Source organism: Argiope bruennichi, chromosome X1 (genome assembly GCF_947563725.1).
Source record: "Argiope bruennichi chromosome X1, qqArgBrue1.1, whole genome shotgun sequence".
Taxonomy (NCBI): Eukaryota; Metazoa; Arthropoda; class Arachnida; order Araneae; family Araneidae; genus Argiope; species Argiope bruennichi.
Genome location: NC_079162.1, coordinates 123,789,275 through 123,811,592, shown reverse-complemented (window position 1 = coordinate 123,811,592; position 22,318 = coordinate 123,789,275).

Below are 22,318 nucleotides of genomic sequence, written 5' to 3'. Positions count from 1 at the left end.
TTCTTTAAAAAAGTGAATATTTTCTGATAAAAATCTTTATTTTGGCTGTGTGAGGCTCAGCAACAAAAAATTGTGGTCTATTCACAAAAGTTTTCTGAAAGTAGTGTTTTCATCTAGTAATTTTGGAAATCCGGAACAGATTTACAATCTTTTAAATATCTATATTTTCTTAGTTCTATAATTTAGGAGGTTTTTTAAACAACATTATGTGTTTCTCAGGAATACTATTTTCTGCATTGCGTTCCCTGGAAATTTTTATTTTGCGCTCTTTTGCATCGATAGTTACTGAGCAAGAATTCAAAACTGTCTTTGAAATTAAGGAGGCTTTTTTAAACAACATTAATAGTTTTTCAAGAATACTATTTTCTGTATTGCGTCACATAGAAATTATTATTTTCGCGCTCTTTTGCTTCCATAGTTGTTACTAAGCTAGAATTCAAAACTGTCTTTGAAATTAAGGAACAACATTCTGCGTTTCTCAAGAATACTATTTTCTGTATTGCGTTCCATAGAAATTATTATTTTGCGCTCTTTTGCATCGATAGCTATTGAGCTAGAATGTTTAACTATCTTTGAAATTAATCAATTGTTATCAGATGTTTATGTATTTTCTCCGACATTTTATTGTTATTAATTTTTGAATATTTTCATAAAGATCAATAAAGTTAAGTATACTTCTTAAACTAATTTCGATTGAAACGAAGTCTTGTATGAGTCAAATAAATTTTTCAATAACACAAAATAATAAAACTTTATCGATTTTATGATTAGATGAACTTTGTATCTTTGAAATCGATGATCCTGTAATTTCCAAATTCTCTTTAAAAACAATTTGAAAAATTTTTTAAAGTCAAGACATAATTACTTTTACATTTTTTTAAGGTTTAAGCTAAACCCTTCCTATATTTGAACTTTATGTAATATATTTATATCATAAAATTCATCAAAATAAAATATTCTTCCAAAATTCATCACTTGATTGCATTTAGTATTATAACCAATGTGTAATTCAATTCTATAATAAAATGTCCAGTTGTTAAATATATCAAATAAGTATACATAATTATATTAAATGTCATTTTATAAGATAATTTGGCAAATTCCAACTCATTTCTTGCCGTGTTTTAGTTTCAAGTGCCGGAATTCGTATAGTAAAAGTCGTTTGGTCTTTGATATTTAGTAAATGAATGGAATTATTGTTCTTTGGTGTTATAACCAAAGTGTAATTCATTTACGTAACAAAGTATCCGGTCTTTAAATATAAAAAAATGAATGCAAAGAATTATAATACCAGTCATTATATTAGATAGTTTGGGAAATTCGTCATTTCTTTCCTTATCTTAGTTTCAAATGCCAGAATTCGTATATAAAAATCGTTTTGTTCTTCGATATTCCGTAAATGAATAGAATTTAAGCCGGCGTCCTGGCCTAGATGCCCGTGATCTCGGCTTCCCGGGTTCGAGTCCTGGTTCGGGCATGGTTGTTCTTCACTCTGTGTTCTAGCTGTGAGGTGTGTGAAAGAGCCACCTTGTAAAAAGGGGTTGTGCAAGCGAGTGTTCATATGAGCTAGAAGTCAAACTTCTGCCCTCGGATCTCAGGGATTTTTACCCTCAGAAGCTACTGCACCCCTCTTTCCGTGGTAACGCGGACTCGACATCATCATCATCAATAGAATTCAAGGAGAATTGAAAATGTATCAAAATGTTTGATATTTTACACGCAATGCATCTTCTTTTTCACTTAGAGTAAACTAAAGATATCAAATATATTTTAAACTTGAACATTTAGAAAAGAAAATATTGTTTGAATGAAGAAGATATAATTTCTGTTAAATTTTATGAACAAAATAACCAAACATCAATGGTTTTACTTGTGTGATACTTCTGTTATGCTACAGCAATGTCGATTAAGTGCTTTAATGTGTTTTAGGATTCAAAAAGAACTTCTTGAAATACAAGGGATTCTCCTTTCGATTTCATTTTCAATGAAAGGACACAGTAATAAAGAATCATTTTTTCACAGAAAAGGGCAAGTGACCGTTGTTACAAATTTGGAAATTAGAACTTTAATAAATTATACCAAACCTATTCCTATACCTATTTATATCATTATATCGTTAAGTATTATTAGTAACGTTATTATTAACTCTTCAATTAAATCTAAAGAATTTTGAAAAATTTTCAATATGTTTTTAAAATTTTTATTTGAAATTTTATGCTCCGACAAATTAAAATGTAAAAAAAAAGTCTGAGTTTCTGAAGATCACCTACGTTATGAGTGAAACATGACTTCTGTGTCCAAAAGCTCAAGCTATCTTTCAATAATAAATTTTAAAAAAATTCAAAACAATCTGAATAAAATTTTATTTTAAATGGTTTTTCATTTTAGTGTCCTCCATGGGGAACTTTATTTTTTTTCCATTTTTATCTTTTACATAAGAATTTAATTCGATTTATTCTTGCAAACTATAGTGTTAAGAAAACAAAAAAAATGTTATGAAAAAGAGAAGCTACGGTGAGAAAGCGAGCGTTTACCACACATTTTTACTAGTCTTCGTTAAAAAGGATTATATAGTTTTACATACATTTCTAAGCACTCATAAAAATGTAAGGTGCTTTGCATTCAATTTATGTGTACTTTATATAGGTGAAGATAAATTTATACTTCGGATAACATTTTAAAATCGTCCGTTTTCGCTGTGTCATCATATATATCATGTACAAACATAAAAAAGGATGAATATTAGAAAGTACTACATGGAAATCATCATAGCTGACTACTATGATCCTCCCAAAGGCATACGGAAAAATTTGAATGATCGGACTCCGCGATAGCATAGGCAGGAACAATGGTTGAGTCCCAATGGTCATCACCGGCCACGGAACAATCCCTCCCATAGGAGACATGTCCCTTCATCTGTAAGGGGTAGTTACCCCACACCACTTCTATACCCAAACGGGCAGCGAGAACCAACCATCATTCCGGAGGCATCTCATCCAAAGGTCTGAGGTGCCAGCCCACTGGAGAGAAAATAACTGTTTATTTAACATTGATTACTTTCTTTTCCTCACTAAACTACTTTATTTCTTTGTATAATTAAAACTCAATGATAATTCCTCAATAAAACTCCTAAACTGAGTCACTCTTTTAGCAAATATACCAAATATGTGAAATTATTCTTATCAAATGTTTCGGAAATGCATTTGTTTATGTACTCTTGTATAGCAGTTGTTTTTATTTCACTTATGCAGAATACAGAAATAGAATAATACCTTTCATGAACTAAAGCAGCAAATTCTTCAAGCTCATAAGTAGAATATTTATTTAAATGAAATAAATTATAAGAAGAAATTAATAAGACAAAAGTAATACTGGAGCTCGGTAATTGAGACATTTTATTAAATATTATATTTTTATTAAAATGTCCATTTATTGCATAATTATATACGAAATAAAATTAGGGACATTACAAATATTCTTCATCGATGTTTTTATGAAATGAATGGACTTTAGAAATGCCAAATACTTCAAACAGAAAATTGTGTAAACTTTCAAGCCTTCATTTGCATAGTTTCACTGATAATAATCAAGTGGAACTATTAGCAAAACTATACCAACACGTTACATTAGGAACGACAGAAGTCGTCACGAAACTTTGTCACGGAATTGCTTAAAGTGGAGTAATGTCTTTAAGGAACTGATACAGAAGGCGTCGGGGTACATATTCTGTGTCTTTATTATTGCATTTGTTGCTCACAAGTGTTGTATTCGGATTTTACATACAATAAAGAGATAAGAACGCTTTGGATTAGCTCTGAAATTTCAGAAACTGGATTTAACAATTTCTAGCTAACTGATTAGTATTCAAAAAATGAAAAATGAAGAGTAACTAAATTAACTTTTGACAAAATAAGCTTATGATGCATTTTTTTCTCAATAAATGGAAGATGGTGAAATATATCTAAAAACATTTTCATAGAATTGTATAATCTATGTATTTTGATTTCTTATAAGAGCAATTTTTGATTGTTTGTAGTTTGCAATTAATGTCTCTTGGTCTTTGAATATATTTTATATCAAAATCTGAGAAAACTGAGACTAACATGGAAGCCTCTCTTTCTTTCTAAAGATATTTGTTATTATCAATATTAATCACGTTTAGAGTTTCATCGAATGTTGTAGATTTGTTTTAACGAAGCAAAACATCTTAACACAAATTTATAGTTTTTATCTAGCTTTGTGAATGTAGCCAGTATGGCCAAATAAGTTTGAAAAAAAGTTATAGCTAAAATATTTCGTTTGTGCTTGATTTTTTCTGCCTTCTTCGTGCAACTTTTGAATAATTTTTTTTAAAAATAATTTTTTTTTCATGAGGGTGAGGTTATCACTAACCTCATATCAACCCCAATTTATTTTTTATCACCTTAGCAATAGAAGCAAATGATTTGAAGCTCTGAAAAGGATCGTATTGCAAGGGATCGAGCTCGGAAACCAGCTCTATTTTCTATCTCCTGAGAGAATTGCTTCCTGAAAGAAACAGTTGTTGTAATTCAATTTCTGTAAAGTACTAACCAATGTAAAACTCGATCACATAAGAGTTATCTCGAAAATTTCACTGCTATCGAATGACTTCGAGTATCACGAAGCAGCAGTTTCTAAAGTGTAAGTAAAAAGCTTTATGTCTGACAATTTCCGATAAAAAAAACATTATGTTTGGAATGTATCCTTCATTGTAATACAGTAAAAAAAATATCCTATAAAACTTACTATTTTCTACATTTAAAATTAACTATTCATTCTAAATTATGCTTTTTAGTATATAAAAATTGAATAAATACTTGGCAAGTCACACAATCCATATCATTTCAAAGTAAATAGGATCAAAGCATAATTTATTTAAAGTTGAAAGTAAATCACAATTTTTCTTATAATTTATTTATTAAAGTCACAATTCTCTTCGCGAATGCGAAGAGAACTATGAAACATGAATTTTGCAGTTTTCTCTTTCTTTTACTGTTTATATTCCACAGTTTCTTTCTTTTATAGCTTGTAGCATAATTATGTATTTTTATTGTGGCATTATTATTATACTTTTTCTAAATAACACTTTTTATCTTCAGAAATAATCAACCAAAAAATAAAGCAATCTTTATGAAAGTAACTTAAAAGTAAATATATATATAGTAATATGAGGCACTTTGACCAAGCGTAGTAGGCGTATTCAGCTTTAAACGCGGGAAAGTTGAATTTAGTTTAATATAATGGTCTCCTCTAAAAGGTTGAATGTTTCTTCATAAAAGCTTTTGGATACTTTACTTTTAACTTTTAAGTGGCATGTTCTTCACTTTTATATCTTAATGATGTTTTTTATGATTTGATAATGGTTTAATAATAGTTTGGTTAGATTCAATTGTGCAGTGGTATTGCTTAGACTTGAATTTTGAAATAATATTTTGTTTTTTATTATTGTGTAATTGAATGTCTTTGCTTTATTGATATTAATTATTATTTTCATAAACCTTAATTTCTTGGGATTTTTGGGTCACGAGGGGTCAACATGTGGACGAAAATCAGACTCCTCACAGAAAAAAATCCCTTGTATGAATCCCTGATTGAGGTTGACCCTTGTTAAAGTCTTCTGGCCGGATTCATCATTTCTTTTTTATTCCATTTAATTCCTTTTTGTGTTTAAACTTTATACTTATTTCTAGTTTTGTTAACTTTTTATCATTAATTATCTAACCAGTTCTTATTTCATGCATCCATTATTATATCTTACGTGTAGCATTAATATGTCTAACATTAAAAGATTTAATTTGTTATTTTTCTGTGTAAATAATTACATTTCTCATATTGCAAGTATGAATATCATGCATAGAATGTGCATGCAAAGTATAGAAAAATGAATGTCTGTATGAAAGAACTGACGTTCTATGCTTATGTGTAAATACATGCATTGTTAAACTTAATCCTTATTTCCTAGAAAAGGGAAACAAAGATGTCAGCATTGTTAGTTTCATCTAGGGCTTTTGATTAAAAATCAGGTATATTTCTAAATTAAATATTCCAGAAAGCAATTTGATTGCTAAATCATGGAATGTAAGTTTAAGATTATCATCGTCTACACATATCCAATATTTCTTATTCCATAAATTATTCAAAAGTTAAGCTTAAACATGTTGAAGATGAATGACAATAAAAAAAATGCCTCATTTAATTATAGGCATTAAACCAATTTGTTTATAAATCTCAGAATTGATTTAAATATTTTGAATAAAATGATAAATGTTCGCTTTTCAAATCAAGAGCAAACTAAGAAACAAATTTGTACCTCGTGAAGGTATTTGTTGAAGAGAACAAATACTGAGCAGAAAATATCTGAATTAGATAAAAATGATAATTGAATAAATTCAAAGATAAAATCCTAATAGAGAATGAAACTTAATTAATATTATGATTAAAGTGGAAGAAAAGTCGAATTCTATAGATTTTATTTCATCATATTTCTAGTCAAACACGATAAAGGAAACAAATAAGATAAAATGTGGGAAAACCGATGAATCTCTTGGTTTTAAAAAACAGGTGATCTTGGCATTAAAAAATACAGTATTTGCAAATAAATGGGGGGAAAATTTTCTACTGGGAATAACAGAAACATGTTATGATTAATTGGAATGATAAAAATTCTTTTTTATAATCAAATATTATTTATGGAATTCTTTTATTTTGCTTTTTTAAAGCTATGTTGACTATCTATCTAACTAACCTATCAAAATGTTTGAATGAATAAATATAAATTGAAGCACCATGCTCTAAAAGTTACGCGTTTTCAACATGAATAAGTTTTAGTGACCGTCATTTTGGTGATATAATATAAAATCTTTTACTTAATAAAAAATTTAAATATATTAATCTTTTACTTAAAAAATCTTTTCATTTTTAAAATTATTAAATACTTACTAAATTAAAAAAGAAAGATGTAATAAAAAAAGTTAGAAAAACAATAATATAAATCTTTAAAAGAGTAGTTTTATTATTTTAAAAATCCACCCATACTGTGTTTTTCAGTTCTTTTCTCTGATGTGGATTTTTATTGCATAAGAGGGGAAAAATGAATTATATCAAGGAGGTAAGGTAAAGAAATCGATTTTTATTTGTTTACTTTTAAACGATTAAAACAGCTTTTAGGTGAATTAAAATCCTCTTCTTACTATGAGTAAATTTAAATGATGCTTGGCAGTTTCCAGCAGGAAATTTATTTATAAAGTCACTTCATGCAACACTTTTCTTTTTCAGACGATTTTTATCACCTAGACAAATTAAAAAGCACCGAAAAAAAATTTTTTTTTTCATTTCAAATGCATTTTTTTAGTTGAAATCACAAACGAAAATATTTTTATTTCACAAATCCATTCGCATAAAGTATGCAAATGATAGCTCATAAACTTTTGTTGAAAATAATAAACGGTTGCTACTTGTTAACCAGTTTAATTTTTAAAAAAAATAAAATTACTATTTCCATATCGCCATGTAATAAATACGGCGATCCGGAAACAGCATTCCTCATCTTGCCTGTTACTTTGGACTACCTGAATTGCTTCGAAGCTCGAATCGAACACAGAAAATAGCCATTGCTGGTTTCCTTTTGAGCCTTCGTCGACTCCCAACCCGATTCAGTTCACTTGGGTATTAAGGCCATTCCAAATCAAAGGACTCGAGGAGACATAAAAGCGTCCGACACTAGTGATACACGTTCAGCGCGCCGTCGAAAACATTCCTCAGCTTTTGAATCCCAGTCACCTTTAAATTCTCCGGATTCATTTATGCTCCCACCCCTTTTACGACTGGAGGGGGGCAGACACCACTGGGGGGAACTTGACTCTCTTTGGCAAGTCAAGCGTTCCCTATATCTTTGGGACTTACATCCTTCCCCGATGAGGACGATTGTGTACTCCAGGATCAGACTCCAGGGAGATTAGAGACAGCTTTGAAATTCACGGATGAGGGGAGATTTTACTCCTCTACCCCCAATCCAACAAGGGTTGCCTCTCTTGCTATGGATTCAATTCGAGCATTGAGAAGATGAAGTTTCACAATAGAGTGATTATAAATAGAAATTAAAAGGTGATTCAAGTTGTTTCGAGAGAGATGAGAATCTATTCATTTTCTTTTCTTTTCTTTTTTTTTTTTTTGTTCTCTTCTTTTTTCATTCTTTTTAGCTTCGTGACAATGTTGATGTAGGGACAACTCACACCGGTTGAATGATTTTTTCTTTTGCAGGAAGGATGTTATTAAATTCTTTCACATGTTATAATAGATTGAGTTTTCTTTTTCTTCGTTATATCCACTTTAGTCCATTGTCTGAGCCCAAAGAATGGAAATTGTCACCTTTAAAAAAATAAAAATGAGGGTATTAGTTTCTCTTCTTGTGTATATTAATTTTTTTTTTTTTAGAGTTCCGGGTAATGTTCCGAAAATAGTTTTACGTAAGCCGATTACTTAGAAACTCTTTATCTTATTTTCATAGAAACTCTTTTCATAAAACGAAGTAGATGCAGGTAATAATTTTTCAATACAAAAATGTATTCAGGAACACTTTTTTTTTGTAATATGGAGAACCTGTTCTAAATTCTTTTAATATAGGTGGTTATTTTTATTTTATTTAAAAAAAAATAGATTCAATCTATGAAGGTAAACTGCTAAAACGAAACAATGATAAATTAAATATTAATATCACTGGTCTTAAAATAATTTGGGGCAAAAACTGGTAACATTTTGAAATGAAGGAAAGAACTTGAGTGAAATATTTCCTGGATAAAAATTATTCGAAGAGCATATATCTTCGAAAGAATTTTATTTTTCAGAATAAGGTAGGTCGTTAATAAACTTAAATTGATTTTTGTTTTGCAAAATATTGATGAATTTTTTTCCAAAATAATTGCTATCGTAGAAAGATGTAAGATTGTGACATGATTTTGTTTCACATGTGCATTTAACTAACAATAAAGGCACAGAAAACAAACTTCTTTGATGTGAATATTACTAAATATTACTAATAACCTATTCGCCAATATATTGAATATATAAGCATATTTTCAACCAAAATTACAGTCTTTAATAGTACGACAAATTTAAACAAGAGTTAGACATAAAAATGAACTAAGCATAATTTTATAGTTGAAATATTGTGTTTTCCTATTTTTATATAGTTCTTGTCATAAAAATTAATTTATAACTTTATAAAGCCTGATTTTAAAGGTTCTTTTATTGCAGAGAAATGCATCGACTCTTTTTTTTAAACAGAGTTTTTTAAAAGTCAATGCTAAATACTATCCCTGGATTATTAATAAAATTACAAAGAAAGCTAGAAAAAATTATAATCATTTTTTTTTTCACAACGAAAGGCGAGATGTTATCTTTATCATTGAGAAAATAGAAGAAAGATAATAGAAAATAACTGCATGTCTGTATAAAGCTACAGGGTTATTTTGGAAACAAATTTGCTTATAATTTTTTTTTTAAATTATGAATGAATGGTATTATTAAAATGACAGATATAACTATAAAGCAAAAAAAAAAAAAAAACCTACAAAGGAAACAAATTTTTCTTTGAAAATAATCATCATGTTCATACCTTTAAAATTGGGATTGATGACATCCAAATTTCCAGTTGCTCTAAAGTAGTTGCCAATAATACATGAGAGTTGCTTACCCAAGCTTGTAATATTCTTTTCCTTCTTTGTTGATACCCTGATCCTTTTTTCATTAGAAGGTATAAATACGGGGAGCAAGTATTCTAATAGACTGAAAGCCAGATATATTACAATATACAAACTCGAAAGAGTGGGTAGAAAATAGATTACAGAAACTTGAAAAAAATAATCAAAGCAAAGTTTACAGATAGTGATATTTCTTCTATAGGGATAAAAATGTATTTTTTTCATTATATTAATTTTTAAGTACATGTTAACATTTTTTTTTATATGCGCTATGTTCAGCTTAAAAAAACTTTTTTCAGTGTTTATTCGTCGTTAAAATGTCTCTATTTATCATAAAATAATTAAAAGTTTTCAGGAATACAAGGTGAATTGTGAATTATTCAGCCGTCATGTTATGAATTTAAGCTAGTGAAAAGTAATATGTATTTTTAAAGTTAAGCAAATGTGATAAGAATACCAGTTTGAAAGCCCCAATTCCTTTTTTCTTTAAGAATGAACTATATGTTAAATTCATATGCTGTATGCAAGAGAGTTGTAAAGTATACTATTTCTAACTATGAGAAAAAAAGTCACATTTTTTTCAAAAGGATGAAAATGATTTTTTCTAATTTGTCGAACAAAGCGTTTTCTCTTTGTCTTTCTCTCTAAAAAAAAAAAAAAAAAAAAAAAAAAACTTTTACTTTAAAATTAAAAGGTAAATAAATAATTAAATTATTAGATTTCCTTAAAATAGAAAAATAACACTGTAAAAAAGGATTGTTTTACTCCGTGATTCTTATTTTCCAATGGGGGGGGTAGAAAACAGCGGGCTTCCTCATAGGACATGAAAAAACAAATGAAAAAAAATGGGTCAAGGAAGAAGAACATAAAAGTAAAACCTAAAATTTCGAGAAAATTAATTTTCAGTCAAACTGAGAACTATCTTAATATAAACAAAAGTCGCATGTATAAATGCATGTAGGTTTCAGATATCTTTTAAAAACCGTTCTGAAATCAGCGAAATTTTGCGCACTTCTTGCTTAAGATGAGAAGGAATAAGTAATCTAATATTCAATAAAACGTTAAAAAAATTAATTAAATATTCAATTAATGAAAAATAATTAAGTATTCAGTTAATTAGAAATTAAGAGAAATATTGGTGTTTTTCTCAAAGGAACTTCGAAGCAAATAATTCCACAAAAAATATTTTTATTTGATCTTAAAATTCAAAATTTTATCTTTTTAATGATATGTATTTCATTCCCAGGTTTATAATTTTATTACTTTTTCCAAATTAGATAAATAATTTAATACATGCATTTTCTTTTCAAATAAAGAAATTTGTAGATAGTCCGTTTCTAGACAACGATGAGGCTTTGAAGTATTCTACCTTTATTTTTTGTTATTTCGATTTTATTTTTTAAATAACTTTTTGCAACGCATTTTAAATGGCTTTAATAAGAAAAATTGGACAACATTTGTAACACTATTTTTGGCTGTTAAAAAATAAGAATAATAACATTTACGGATACCAGAATACATTAATAGAATTCTAGATTTTATTCTGTAATGTGTATTGGCACAAAAACCATAGTTGATCATACTTCCCCATACATAAGATTAAGTAGAATTCAACGCGATCTCTAAAAGAAACGTTTAAAAATAGATGATTAACAATTTATATCAGATACAACTGTCAATTCGGTTTATAGATAAGGAGAAAATTAGCTATCAGCTGTTTTTAAAAATCGCCTGGATCAATCGATATTCTTATTTTAATTACAAAATTTAAGATGATAAATGATTTCGAGCATTATTGTATTACAAACAAAAGTAGTTTTGAAATTAAAATAATCAGGCATGATTATTAATTATTTTCATCCTGAGCGATGCTGGTCCCGATGTTGGGGTGTGGACATTTGGAAGGGGGATGCCAGGTCAGGTGTCGTCCTCTTCATCTGACCGCTGTTCAATAAAAAGAGGACCATCCCAAATGAACCCTAATTTTGCTTTAAAACGGGACTTAATATAAAAACTAAACTAAACCTGTGCGATGCTGAGTATTAACTAATGCATTTGCAAAAAATCATGCGTAATTCTTAAAAATAATTAAAAATATTTATTGACACGAAATGCATTTTTCTATTAAGTTTTTAATCCATTGAAAATGGGGCATGACTTTGGAAGAGAATACATTGGAGATTCATAAATCAGCGGATCTCAGTTTCAGAATTGCAGATTTGTCTGAATTAAAAATTTGTCTAAGTTTTTCAAGCCCGAGACTGCATCTTGGTCAAACACTTGTATCATCAGAATCAATCAACTCCATATTTCCTTTCTTCCTTTTAATGATAAACGAATATCCCTTCGTACTAAGATTCGGGATCTATATAATACTTTATCCATCATTAAATATCAACATTTCTTGAAGGATTAAACCAGATGAATAAATCTCAGTCTATCTTCTCAGCCTCTTAGAAAATAAATAAATCACCTTTCGGGAATCTTCTGACATGCAGTGTTAAACGAAGACTAAATGCATATAAGAGGCATCATAACATCAACAAGGAGCTGATCTCCTGAGATATTCCATGGATGAAAAAGGCTTGGAAGCTCTCAAAGAAGAAATCAGGCTTGATCCCCTCCATGGAATAAGGCCAGTGGACGAAAAGGGAGGGTGGTCAGTGATTTACGGCGACCGTAACCGCCATGAAAGCAACCGAAGTGAGCAAGGATGGTCATAAATTAGATCTTGTCTCTAGAAAACAAAACAACATTCGGTGATGGATTCCAAAAAGACATGGGTGTTGTCTGAGTGCGGGAGATAGATTTCTGGGGGAATTTCCTACAGTTGGTGTGACTGATGGATCCTTAGGATTCTCTCACAGCCATCATTAATACGGTGGAGAAACAAATCAGATGATTCAAATATTGCAGGATTTTCTATCGCAAGAAAAAAATTTCTTACAGTGTCTTAACAATTGAACTTTCTAAAAGTTTAATTTATTAGATATTTATACATTGTTAAAAATGAGATTTCAAAAGTTTTATATATTAAGATGGAGAATGGTGACAATTAAAGCTTCAGACATTATCAGATGGTATTAAGCTCTTTTTAAATGATCCCAAGATTATAAATTGATATATATCAGGCTGTTTGTAACTGTAAATTGCAGAGAAGAATATTTGTTGACAATATTAATTTCTTTTAATAGCTGTAAATAAAAGTATTTTTTTTTTAAAAAATACTGGCTTTGAAAATTTTTATTAAATATTTTTAATTGAATTTCTTTTCACTTTTTTATTACTTATTTTCCAATTTTGACATTTCAAGAGCTGTTTCCACTAAAAAAGGAATAAAAAGAGTGAGGAAAGTTTATTTTAAAATGTTGAGTTTAAATTCTAATTCTCATTCTAAATTTTTAGTTATCACAGTTTTTACTTGCTTTTGACATTAATTAACCGTACGATGTAGAATTATATGCTGCATTATATATATATGCAATGTAGTATAATTTTAGTAGATACGTCGCCGAGAAGGTGGTGTTTTCGGAATAAACTTCAATTTATTCCAGCGAGAGAGGGCACAATGGGGACGAAAGGCTGAACACGACTTTTTGCATCAGAACACAAGAACAAAGTGACAGAAACGTTTTCCTTTAGCGATATTACTAAGAGATTCTGATAGGGATTTCTTCGAATTGTGTTGACTTAAGAAAGGGAATTTTAATTATCTTTGAAAGGAATGCTTAGGTGTTAGCGATTTTTGTCCCTTCGCTCTGAGCGGGAGAGATTACAATGGTTAACAACTTTTAAAGCGTGTGTTAAGAATAATTATTTAAAAAAGTAGGCCACTTTCAAATTTACATAAGTGAAGATTACGTGTTTTAAGCATTACCTTACGAAATGCATTTTGCATATTTGCCATTTTCAGAGTTACTGATTAAATTTCTTTTTGCACTCATTAAAAGAATAATCATTAGTTCTTGGATTTAAAAAAAAACGGTGAATGTATCAAATTTCACAAAAAGTCATCATAAAATACAATTCCTAAGATGGTTCATTTCTGTTATTTTCAACTTATAATGATCAGAAATTTTCAAAGTCTTTTATGAGTTTCTGCTTTTAATACTAGAAAGTAAAAAGAGCAAAAAATTTCTAGATGTCTTTCATGCAATTAATTTCTGTTTATTATATTATAAAGAGCGATTCATTTATTACTAAAAAATCTTCTGTTCATCGATTTAGAAGAAAAAAAATTCGATAAAAAAATTTTAATGAAGAGAAAAAATAATAAACCTACACATTCAGATAACAATCGCATATGAATTAAACTTAAAATACTCATTAAAATTAAATTTGAACTGTAGAGATTTGGCAAATGGGGCATATAATTCTAACAAACCTAAAATTAAATCCAAGCAAAGTGAAGGAAATGAATTGAATGCATGAAAGTTTAAACATTAGATTATATATAACAATGTAATGCTTTGATGTATTAGTGGAATCAGACTCGTCCTGTACATGACGAATTGTACTCGTCCTGTACATGACGAATTGTACTCGTGCTGTACATGACGAATTACATTGCAATGAATAATTTTTAAAGGCGTGGTATTACAGAGGCTGAAATTAATTTCGAGTATCTGCGTCTGAAGGAGCATATTAATTTGAACATGAGATAATTAAATTTGAGATAGAAACACGATTGGAAGATAACATTTTTAAAATCTTGCAGATTAAATATTCCGATAGAAAAGTAAGTTGTTTGAAACATAAATTCATCAAATAAACAAAACAATATAAATTGTACTTTTGTTGGTGAAATATCGATGGCGAATCCGGATTCTGGGAATTGAGAATCTCTTTTTAATTGTCGAAATTCTCCAAGTTGCATCACAAGTTGTATTCTCCAAATTGCATTGCAAGTTGTATTCTCCAAATGGCATTGCAAGTTGTATTCTCCAAATTGCATTGCAAGTTGTATTCTCCAAATTGCATTGCAAGTTGTATTCTCCAAATTGCATTGCAAGTTGTATTCTCCAAATTGCATTGCAAGTTGTATTCTCCAAATTGCATTGCAAGTTGTATTCTCCAAATTGCATTGCAAGTTGTATTCTACAAGTTGTATATGAAAACACGTTGCATATTAAGCTTGGTCAGGAGATAAAAAGCATCACTTTGGGCAACTACATGCTGATTCAGGTGTCTTTCTCGTCATTTGACCTCTTCTCAAACTTTGAAGATACTTTCCTTAGAGTCCATCTTCTGCTTGGAAAATGAACTTAACTTTCCCCATACTATTGCTATCATACAAGAAAGATGCAAAACCTTATTCTAGCTTTTCTTTAAGATATAATTCCAAAAATAACTAATCTCTTGATTAATGAAAGATAAAATACAATTTTAGAATCTCATTTATTCTGATAAATAGCATTTTAGAAATTGGAAAGAATCTTAATAAAATATTTGACAAATATTCCTTTCACAAAAAATTGGTTTTACAAATACTTTTCAAACAAAATAGAAATTATTATCGATATGTTGTTGCCTCTCAAAGTTTTGTTTTAAAAAGTGATAGCAATTAAGTAATACTTTCAAATCTTACTAACGATTAAGAAACATAAGTTTTTATATAACTAATAAAGTTTCAAATCAGTAAAAAATTGATAGAAATATTTAAATGGTACAATTAGGAAACTGAAATATTATTCAATCAAAAGCCACTTATTTTGGTTATACAAATAAATTTTTATATTCCTATTTTAGTGACGATTATCATCCACTTATATTAATTCACCGAAAAATTTAATACAAGATATTTAAATAAAGTAGTTACAATAAAAGAGAGAAATAAAATAGTCTAAAAATTTAAGAAGATTAAACGTAGTGAATTAGCATATTTTTGACACCGTTAGCTAACATTTATTCTAACTTTGCAGACTGAGGAAATTTCAGTGGGAATGGTACAAATTTTCATGATATTTAACTTTATGATTAATTTTCATGAATGGAATATAGAAGTGATAAGACACAGAACAAAAAAGTGAGTTGATAGTTGTGAGACAGCAAAATGTTTTCTTAATCTATTTCGACTCAATCTTATATTTAGCATTAATCTTAACGGATCGAAGAGTAAAGCATCAATAAACTAAAATGGTATAAGTACTTCGGAGGACAAAGGGTTGAGATTTTAATTAAGCACGTAATTAATAATTCCGTTAAGTAATGATTTTCAGCATGATTTAATACCAGATGCTCCGAATAAATTTCAGTGACTTTGGATGAATAAACCAATAAAAATATTTCAACCTATTATCCACTAGATTAGTTACATTCCTTTTAAACTAGCAGAGACTAAGCAATCAGCTAAAATTTGAAAAATCTCATGGAGAGCTTTTGAGAAATTATAGAAAAGGCTTCGAATGTCTGCTGCTAATAAAGGAGAATATGTGTGTTGTCAGAGCAGGGCACTTTGATCATAAGCTATCAAATTTGATACAAATACCATTTTTTTTTGGGGGGGGAAGCCCCTCGAAGTAATTTCTTTCGTTTTTTTTTTTAATTTGAATTTGAATCAAGGAAAAATTCAGCGAGATTTTCATGTTTTCCCGTCATAACTTTCGAAAGTATTATTATACAAAAATTAATCTTACACCGTTAAATTTTTTTAACAAAAAATTCCCCCTTTTATTATAAAAATTCAGATGTCAAAACTCTTTTTTTTTTAAAAAAAATTTGACAATTTAAAAAAAAATTGTTAGAAGAACAAGATATTTTTTTTCTTTGCACAGTTTACAAAAAGAATGATACTTTCTTTTTGTAATTCTTTCTTTTGTAAAAAGATACATAATTTGTAAGTTACATATAACCTTAAGGTTACAGTATCAAGAAGAATAACACGCAGATAGAAGATTACGTGATCAGTTAAGTTTTAAATGACGTCATAATGACGTCATCTGACTTCATTATGAAAGTTTATTTACAAAATAAACTGAGCAATTGAAAGGATGATAACAAACAATAAATTGTTTCTTAAAGATACATTTTTAGGGGAATTATGAACAACAAGGTATCCACAACAGATTTAATTGAAATTAAACACAACCAATAATTCCAGCAAATAAGTCGAAAACGAAACGTAGCTAGTTATTTAAATAATGTTGTAATTAAAATATTATTAATACCATTCAAAATATCTTTATAACAGTTAATTAAACATTTCGGCAAACTTTAAATAATTTAACTCAAAACAATATAAAAGTACATTATTAGATAATGCATTTAATGTATGCTTTTGAAACTTGAATATGTAGAGAGATATGAGTATTTAGCGTTTTCAAATTATAAAACTATTTTGCATTTATTACCAGATTTCTCATGATATGATGTGTTAGAAAATCAGCAGAAATAATTTTATGAAAAAGTTTATTCTCATCATCATTGCATTTTGATGTTTTTCTGATTCTTCTTTATATATTGGATTTTTTTATGTTGATTTTTCTTTATGCTGGATATTTTCATGCTGAATATTTTTTTTAATGCTGAATATTGAACTGAACCTTATTTATTGTGCTTTTGTGAAATATATACCAAATTTTGCTTCATTTTTTCATTTAATATTCTATTTCATAATATGAAGTTTCGAAATTTACTTGAAAAATGCCAGTGTTTTAAATCTTGGATTGTTGGATTTTTTTAGCCTATTTATTAAAATAACAAATTTATTTAAATTTAAAATAAGAGTTTTATATTTAGTAATTTATTAACTTGTTGATTAATTTATCAAAATAGTGATACTCTTTCTAAACAAAGTACACTATTTTAGTTCTTACTTACGTTTATAGTTAATTTATAATTTTATAATGAATGCTAAGTAACACTTTACAACATTTCAATCCTCAAATCCTTTATTAAAATAACCAGTTCCTCTCTCTCTCAATTTTTTAAATACTTTTTCAATATTAAAACTCAACGAGTGGAATAAAATAATCCCCTATGACACATCTTTCTACCCTGTGTTCAGTTTATGAACAGAATAATTAATTGCATCTTTAAACTTCAAACAGAACACAACTCCATTCTTTTATAGATAAGAACTCATTCACTAAATGATTTATCTTTAATGATAACCCATTTTGATCAAATATTAGAAATTTTAGTGAAACATGGAATCCAAGGGATAAAGAACAAACGCTTTGCCTTTTGTTATGAAAATAGAAGCTTTTGCATAGCTGTTTTTTTCGAAAACACATCATTAATATAATTGGTAGAGGGCCTTTTCAAAAATGAAAATGGATATTTATTGTTCATTATATTCTGAACTAAATAACTAGTATGGAATGTAAATTTAGTGTGCTTATGAATCAATCATACTAGTATTTCGAGAACATATATACAACGGCAAAAACCACATTAAATGGAAAATTTATTTAATATTATTTTGTATTCTTGGAATATTAAGAATAAATAACAAGGGTTTACATTAAGGTAGCCTTTATATTATAGTTTAATAGTAACTTTGATTTTGCTCAAAACATAATTGAGAAATAAAAATCTATCTCATTAATTTTCCTATTCGATTCCGAAAACAATATATTTTTATTTTTTATTCTACCTCTAATTTTTATTTATAATTCCAAAATCATGAAAGTTTTCTATTAAAATTTCTTTGGAATTTTAAACTCAATTATTCCTTGAGCTGCAGAGAATACATTTTGAGGAAAATAATGGAAAATAACTAATTTTTTCAATTATTGCTGTGTATTATTTGTAATTTTTATTTAATTTTAACATTTTCTGTTTTAGCAGCAAAATGCTTCGATCAAAATAGCTTTGTAAGCAGTTTTTTAATCAACCTATTACATTTTTATTGGAAATTAATTATTATTTTACAAAATTAATTATTTGAAATTTCTTACTTTAAAAATCAATTCAAATGTGTAAATTCATTTACATAAAGTAATTTTGAGGATTTAATTCTTAAAAGTGAAAGTGTACATTTATTTATTAAATTTATAATTATTTTTTATAATATACTTTTAGGTTGTAATAACCAAAACAATGAACAGCATTTTAAAAAATGAACTATTTCCCTTCATTCATATTAAATTGTTTCCTAATTTTATGAAGGTGTTTTCCTTTCATCTGCTGTGTCGAAGCATCGAAAATAATTGAGGAAAAGAAAATAATTTTCTAATTCCTTTAATAAAGTAATTTTCTTTTTCAGATAATTGGTGTATATTTCTATGTAAAATTTTTTAAAAATTCACTATTTCTTACTGTAAGTATATACTGTATAAACAGGTAAGTATAATTTTGGCCTTTTATTCTAATTTAAGAGAAATCAAAATGTGACAATTCATGAACTCGCATCTATTATATATGTATTAAATGAAAATAATTAATTCTTCAAAAACAATACAAACGTGAAAAATGTTGTACTTTTTTTAAATCATTTTTTATATCAGGAAATAAACTGATTGATAAATGACTTTTTTTAGTGATAAATTGATTTTCCAATCCATTGAAGAAAAAACAATTAGCGAATGAAACAATGCATGGCAATTATATGAGTTATTATTTTTTAAACTTTCAGGTAATTTATGTCAGCATATTTGCATAATCAATAATTTAATCTTATTCTTGTAAGTTTTGATAAAAAGTATCAATTTACAGGGTATAGTAAAAATAGTCAAAAACTTGTAAGGGTAGTAAACCTTAATGTTGATACTTTAGTTTAGGTTTATAGTTCGAAAAAAATAAGCTCAACTTGCAGAATTATTTCAATATTTAATAAATATTTAATAGTTAATAATATAGTTAAAAATAATGCAATATTAGTTTAAAATTTAAATAAAATAAACGAGTCACCCAAATGTAAATTTTCAAGAAAGACACTGAGAGATCTCTTATGATACTCTTCAATTACTCTCGTTTACAAAACTTTTTAGAGACCGTTTGATTGCTGCTCGCGAACAATAAACGTTCCATGGCAATTTAAAAATTACTTTCTTTATGCTATGGCGCACCACTTTAGAAAGCAGACAGAGAAAAAAAAACTGCTTTTTCGTCTCATTTCTTTCCTTCTCGTATAAACAACATAGTTGCCTTTTTTTGCCTGCAACCCATTTCTAGCAAGTACTCGCAACTGCGGGTGGGGGAAGAGAGGGGGAGCGTCTTTCTTATGCATTAAGAAATTCTTTTGATGAAAAAAAGTACTTTCCGCTTAGTATTCCACCCTCACACAGCGCTTGAAGTGTGAAAATGAAAAGAGACAATTTTCCCTCTCCTTAAGTGTTTATATTGTTAGTTGAACGTAGCTGCTATAACAAATAAGACATCGAAAGCGCCCACTTCCCCCTGTAGGTTTAGAAAAAAAAAAATTTACACACACAAAAAGCCGATGTGACTTGTTTGGTCAAAGAATTATTCGTGGGGGTGGAAGCCTGGCCTCCCGCCCTTGAGGTTCGAAATTGAAAGGCGTATCTAATGTAATATAGTATGTATTAGATTTTGCTAAGAGTGGTAGGTACAGGGTAGGGTAGGGTAGGGCAGACTAGCTAAATTTTTGTTTTGCTGCTTTGGCTCATGTTGTGTCTGTCTCGAAATTGATGTGGTAGACATAACATACAGCATTAAATAGATTAATTCTAGATATTTCTCGTCAGATCGCAAGCCAAGTGTTGCAAGATTAATTGCATGCTTTTGGGTAAGTATAAATAATTGACATCACCCTGATTGTACCTAGAATCATGTAAAAAAACATGTTAAGGATTTGTTACTACAAGGAAAGGCTTAATTTGACTAGGATTTGCTTGTTTTTTCTCACGATAAATTGAATATTTATTCTTGAATTCCTGACAAATCATATGAACTGTCGATTAGATCAGGTAATTTCCTTTCAAAATTGACATGGGTGGTATAAATAATATGAAAACTATTGATAGTTAACTTTTAACCTTTTGATAATTATGAATAAGTAAAACGTTTCGTAGTCGCAACAGAACATTTAAGTTTTTTTTTTTTTTATTTATTTCTTAACATCATATTAATTTTACAAAATAATACGCTTTGACTTCATGGCATGTTGTGGGTTTCGGATCATTTTTCCTAAATGGGAGCTACTAAAATCTTGGTTTATTTTGTATCAGCGGAAGAAACTTTGCACTACTAATATGACTATACTGAAAAGTTAAATAGATAGAACTAATTTTGGTAGAAATTTGTAGATTATTTTTTTAGTAACATTGTAGTATGTAGACAGTTGCGGGTACAGAACATTTAAGTTTTTTTTTTTTTTTTTTTTTTATCTCTTAACATCATATTAATTTTACAAAATAATACGCTTTGACTTCATGGCATGTTGTGGGTTTCGGATCATTTTTCCTAAATGGGAGCTACTAAAATCTTGGTTTATTTTGTATCAGCGGAATAAACTTTGCACTACTAATATGACTATACTGAAAAGTTAAATAGATAGATCTAATTTTGGTAGAAATTTGTAGATTATTTTTTTAGTAACATTGTAGTATGTAGACAGTTGCGGGTATATATATATATATATATATATATATATATATATATATATATATATATATATATATATATATATATATATATATATATATAATGGCGGGTAAAGGTATATAGTGGCGGATATAGGGATAATTCACATTACAAAGTTACTCTTTCAATAAAATTCCACATTTCAGCATGTTTTTAACATGTCAGTGATTGTTTTAGGTTAATAGTTTTTTTTATTATATGAGCCTTTTTTGTTTCGTAATCTTCTTGTTCAATTTGTTTTTATTTATCTATCATGGCTCCAGACTGCCCTGCATCCACGTTTATAAACAATATTATTGACAGCACATGTAGGGTATTATAAAAATACTAAAAACAAACTCTTAGAATGGAACATATGAGAGTCAGGCCAATTATACTTGATAAATGTTAATATTATTATAGAATTTATTATTTACATAATTTATATATATATTTTTTGGCAAATAGCAAAATAAAGTTTTTTAATCGGTCTATTTGCAGTCCCCTATCAGCCTAGTGGCCCCAGGCAGCTGCCGGGTCAACCTATTTGGAAATCTGCTTCTGCATGTAAATAGTACAGTTTATTTCATTGGTTTCCAATACAATACACTACATGAATTCCAATGTAAATGTATAAAACTGATTCAAGATGCTATAGAAAAAATTTACGCTGATGTAGCTTGGAAGTTTTGAGAGAGGGTACCAGCTCAGGTGTCATCCTCGTCATCTGACCGCAGTTCAAAATTACGAGTTCCGTCGGAAAACAGCCGTTTTGTTACTTTAAAATACGATAATATAACTAAACTTAACTAAACTACACTACAGAAAAAAATTAGCTTTGCAGAGGACATTTTAGTGATGAAAAGGCCTGGTGAAGAAAAATACAACGACTGCATTGTATCTAAGTGCATTTCATTGGGAAAGAAAATAAACTTGGTCTTCATTTTAATGCTTTGAATATAAATTATATGAGTTTGTAATTAATTCTTTCTGATGCGGGATAATCTTCTATAAAATTTATCGATGTAAAATAAGCCAAAGTCAGTTTATTTGGTCCATTTTTGCCATATTTA